The sequence below is a fragment of the Adiantum capillus-veneris genome, chromosome 25 (genome assembly GCF_014529385.1).
Source record: "Adiantum capillus-veneris isolate H3 chromosome 25, ASM1452938v2, whole genome shotgun sequence".
NCBI lineage: Eukaryota > Viridiplantae > Streptophyta > Polypodiopsida > Polypodiales > Pteridaceae > Adiantum > Adiantum capillus-veneris.
Genome location: NC_140955.1, coordinates 122492528 through 122497948, shown reverse-complemented (window position 1 = coordinate 122497948; position 5421 = coordinate 122492528). Strand labels below are relative to the sequence as shown.

The 5421-nt window shown below is 39.6% G+C and overlaps 1 pseudogene; it reads left to right on the top strand.

The window, feature by feature from the left end:
* The first annotated feature begins 2742 nt into the window (after positions 1 to 2742).
* On the top strand, positions 2743 to 5196 carry LOC147425570 (uncharacterized; annotated as a pseudogene).
* The last annotated feature ends 225 nt before the right edge of the window (positions 5197 to 5421 follow it).

Sequence of the window (5421 nt, the reverse complement as noted above, 5' to 3'; positions counted from 1 at the left end):
ACAAACTGCATCCAGAGATACCTAGCAAAACTAGTTCTACCCCCAAATGAGTGGTATGAATGAAAACATACTAAAAAAAATGGCCAAGTGGAGGGTGAATATATGTGTATACCACATTGCAAAAATATAAATAAATAAGTATATATATATATATATATATATATATATATATATATATCTATATCTATCTTTCTATCTATCTATCTATCTATATATATATATATATATATATATATATATATATATATATATATATATATATATATATATATATATATATATATATATATATATCATCGACACAAGAATGAAAAATGAGAATCTTTTGATTCCTCATCTAAATGAAGCAAAAAATCATGCATTAATGCAAGTACAAAAATCTAGCTATACATGACCTCAAAATATAAATTACTAGTAGAAGAACCGAGCCCTATGTAAAGATCGACCGATCTACCCATCCACTTCCACTCCTACTACAAATAGAGATAATTTTTGTTTGAAGGGAGTGAGTTAGAACATCTCCAGCTTACTTGAGCCATACATAAGCTGAGGCCAATTTGCCCCCCTCTAGGACGGAGCTTTGAAAGGATTCCAAATACCAACAGGTGATAGGAAATCAACACCAATCATACGATTTTAGGCAAAGCCAATGCAAGATCCTTGACACGTTATTCATGTAGGTTTTCAACCCTCAATGCACTAATCATGTACAAATGAGCCCAATAAAAAGAAGAAGATCTTGGAAACACCTTTGATCCATCAGAGCCCCAAGTCATCAACCCTTTCATCTAATGCTAAGCGATGTAGGTGATCCTAATCTTGTAGTGATACCATCATGAGAAACATAACACATGAGTTCAATCAAAGTATCTCTTGTAAACGCACAAATAATCCTTTCCAAGCTAGCACAAATGTCCCTTTAGAAATGATTTTTTATGTGTAAAACAATTTAGATCATCAACTAAACATAACTTCTAAATCCTATTTTGATAGTGTTTAACCATACATAAATGATGCACTATGACACCAACTCACCCTCCTAGTACATAGAGCTAGTTTTGACCTATAAGGATGGAAAGCAGTATACGCATACACATGAGACATCCACATCCATCCATAAGGTTTCACACATCATATGCATGCATGACATTAATAAAAAAATATTTTACCTGAAACCAATGCATCAAGCTCCGTACCATAATATAGGCTAACACCTTATCACATCACTTTTCCCATATGAGACTTATGCAAACAACCATGGCACAAAAAGAAAGCTACCTTATCCCCCAGGGGATTCACTAGGTCTTTCCATACGGTACCACGTGAGTGTACAATAGGAGGGTTTTTAGATTTTGTACATAAGCGTATACAATAGGGGTAGCCCCTCATTATTTCATACTCATACCGTACACATAAGGGGGGGTGGGGGGGGAGGAGGGTGGTTACGTTGGGGCTACATTCAACTACTTGAGCCACCTTAAATACATTAGTAAGCCTCTCTCTCTCTCTCTCTCTCTCTCTCTTTTCTATGAATCGATGAAAACTTTCATGGCATGGTGAAAGTAAGGGAAAACTTGAAATTCTCTCTTTTTTTGGGTCAATATTAGAAGCTTTTGTTGGTTATTACACTAAAACTTATGTAAATTTCCTCGTTTTCATAAAGCGAAGCTCAAACCCCTCTAATTTGTCAAAATTCTCAAAATAACCTTCAAATTTTTAAAATTCCCAAAGTACCCATGTATCTATTTTGGTCGGATTGATCAAGCTTTTCTAACTTCTATTCCTTTTTGACAATTGAGATGCTTTTTTGAGTGGTTAGCATGTAATTTGTCACATATTACCTCACAAAATAGGCGATTATTTCCACAAAGATAACACATAAGAGTAGTCATCAAAAAAATGTCAATCATTGAAGAACAAGAATACATCCTAATTCCTCTCTGTCCTGCCACACATTGGCTAGATAGAGAGAGAGAGAGAGAGAGAGAGAGAGAGAGAGAGAGAGAGAGAGAGAGAGAGAGAGGGAGAGATGGAGAATGTTAAAGCTGGTATTTGTAATGCTAGTTCAAATGTAGGAATGACACATCGTGAGAACATAGATTTTCACTCTATATTTGTTTCACCACCTTTCATGGCAACATGATGGCAACAATGTACTCTTATGTATGAACTACATCAAATACTTGGATGATACTGTAGTGCTCAAAGGGTGTCGATACAACTTTAGCTATTTAGCTCTTCTATAGGTAACGCTTGAATTACCTTCTCTACCAGTTAGAACAAAATTATTACCTTCAGTTTGATGACACCATTCCATGAAACAATAGATAGTCTAGTAATGATTCCTTTTGTGATAATATCCCATTACCATATTAGAAATCTCAAAATATTGTCCAAGCCCTCAAATTTCTCATCAATCCAACAAATAACGACAATATTTTAGGCTCATGTTTGACCTTGCCTCTCTTGGAAAACCATGCACATCAAGGTTGCCTCAATCTCTCTCTCTTACTCTGCTAAATCTTCATCTCTCTCTCTCTCTCAAATTTGTCTTCATCTTTGGAGACCTCAACCTGCACCAACCAGCCTTTCATGTGCCAAAAGGGTGACAGCCGACGTGCCCTACATGTGACGGACCCCTACTTGCACACATACCTTTGAATCAAGCGGGAAATTTAGTCGCCATAGATGGTCGCATCTTCTTATCTACTGCTCTCTTGCTCTCCTCTCAGCCTCGCCAAGATGCATGAGATCTTGCACGTGCACTGGGATGGTACTACTACAAGCATGGATCTCACAGATCTACACAATACAAGAGCTCCATGGTGTATCTCTTGCTGGCAAGTGGCAAATGCGGACACAACCTATTACCTTGCAGGTAATCTCTTCCTTTGATGCTCTCCTTGAGAAGGTTGCCGCATACACAGAATGGGATCTTGTTTACACGGAAGAGGAGGTTAGCACATTCAAGGATGAAAGCATTCCCTCCGTATTTGTAGAGGAACTTCTACTTGCAGAGCCAACGTCCGTTAGTCTCTCTAAATGGTATATACCACAATTGCACTTGGATTCTCGAGCACGCATGGTGTGCCCAATCAATGCAAGTGACCCTCAAGAACAACTTTCCTTTACAAAGCTACCAAGATTCTTCCGATGGGTGCTGCCATTTTGATTGGCAGTTATGTTGACGCCGAGAAATGCCCAAGACATCAAGACCCTTGATTTTCCACCTTTGTCATTCGACAGAGTTGTCACTTTGATCGAGGAGGAGCCTTTGCAGGGCTGCCAATGCGGCAACCAAATCGGTGCGAAGTTCTGGGAGGTGGTATGCATAGAGCATGACATTGATCCCATGGAGTCATACATCGGTGATGCTGACGTGCAGTTGGAGAGAGTGAATGTGTAGTACAACGAGGCAAGCTGCGGGTGCTATCTACCTCACACCCTGCTCATGGATCTGGAGTCAGGTACTATGGACAGTGTTCGAACGGGCCCCTATGGGCAGATCTTCTGCCTTGATAACTTCGTCTTTGGCCAATCCAGAGCTGGCAACAAGTGGGCCAAGGGTCACTACAACAAAGGCATGGAGCTCATCAATTCTGTCGTTGACATTGTCCGCAAAGAGGCTGAAAACTACGACTGCCTTCAAGGTGACTGCCTTTAAGATCTCATTCTATCGTTCTATATTCTATTTCATTCTATGAAATGCTATTTTGTCATGACTTCTTTGCCATTTCTCCGATGTTACAGTTCCATTTATGTATGGTATAATGATTCTGTTGTCAGTTTTGTTTATATTTGACAATGTAGCTAGCCTGTGCAATTGTCTTGTTTGAAAACAATGTTCAAATCTGTCCTCCGTGAAGGTTTGAAAACAATGTTTAGATTTGTCCTCAGAAAGGTTGTCAGATTTCTTTAAGTGCAATTTTCCGCTGCTGTTCTAACTTCTATAGCTTCCTAGTATCTCCCTCACTTGGTAGACATTGGCTTTAAATCTATGCTCACTACTCCCAGCCAGTGCTGGATTCCAAATTTGTTTCAAGTTAGCAAGGCTTTGCCACAAACTCTTTCTTCAATTACTGTTGATCTGTAAACTGTATACTATATACTGTTTCTATGCTTGAGATGTTTGTCTATACACTATGATGCAAGCTTCTTTAGTGGTAGAAGCTTCAATGTCTTCAGCATTGTGTCATTAATCCTACCGAAGTGGTTGATGGTGTCCTGTATACCTAGAACAACGGTTTTTTCTTTCTACTATAGCTACATCTCATAAAAAAGCCAGCTTTTCTCTACTGCTTGCTTTGAGGCCTTTGTTTTTAGTTGTTTTGTAGTTTTGAGCTCTACCTCTTGCAGCAAGTTCGTGTTCTCAACGGCTTCCTTGGGCCTCATCTTATTAAGCTTCCTATTTTCAAACTTCTTCGGCAAGGATGATGATGATGTGAGGAGGAGTTTGTGCTGACGCTCACGATGGGAGGTCAGCACCTTGCAAGCGAAGCGATGCATGACTTGTGGTCGTGCTTGTGGTGGCCGTCGCAAACTAGGGATGGGCCAAGATCCATGCCCGATGCATGACTGCTATTTGGGCCGCATAAAAATGCCAGACTAAGGATCAAGACGGGCCAACACTTGAAACGGATGACGATGGCGGCATGATACATGCACTTGCCACCCCTTATCTGAAATTGGAATCTCTATACAAATCAATGGTTTTTATTTTTTTGAAGCCATTAGGAATACCTATTAAATAGGTGGTACCAGCTGCAATATAATCAAAAAATCTCCCGAATCTTTGAAAATTCTCTCCCACGTGAGTACACAGGTCCTTAGAGATGCCCTGGTGGTGTTAAGCAAAAGAGAATGAAAGCAAAGGTGGAGACTGACAGCAGGTGTCAGGGAGAAGAATACGTCACCATGGAGCATAGGGCGAGCAGTGAGAGGCTAGGTGCGGCAGACTTAGAGAGCCGGGCAGGGATGGTGCAGGATAAACGTTTTTTTTTAATAACAAACAAAGTGCGTTCACAGTCTAGGCGCTTCGATGCAGTGGTTAGCCAATATGATTTGTTTATGAGAATTCTAGAGTTCGATTCGCATGATAGTTTTGCTTGGAAGGTGTGCTGCAAAGGTGAGGCAAAGAACTATTATATAACTGGTTTTAGAAAAGGGGAAATAGGTCAGGTACAATATAATGGTTAAGATAATCATATGAGCATGTTTAGCTCTCCTCAGGTTAATTTTTTTTTTCAAGGTATTCACTGAGTAAACGGTCCAAAGATCCTACTTGAATTCTAATTCTGTGAATGCTTAATGAGATAGTTACATATCTGGACTGATTGTGACCCCTTTATGTGAGATGCACCACCTGCCTGGCCATTCTTAGTCATTACGATTTAAGTATTGATTATTAGTGCGGACGAAGGA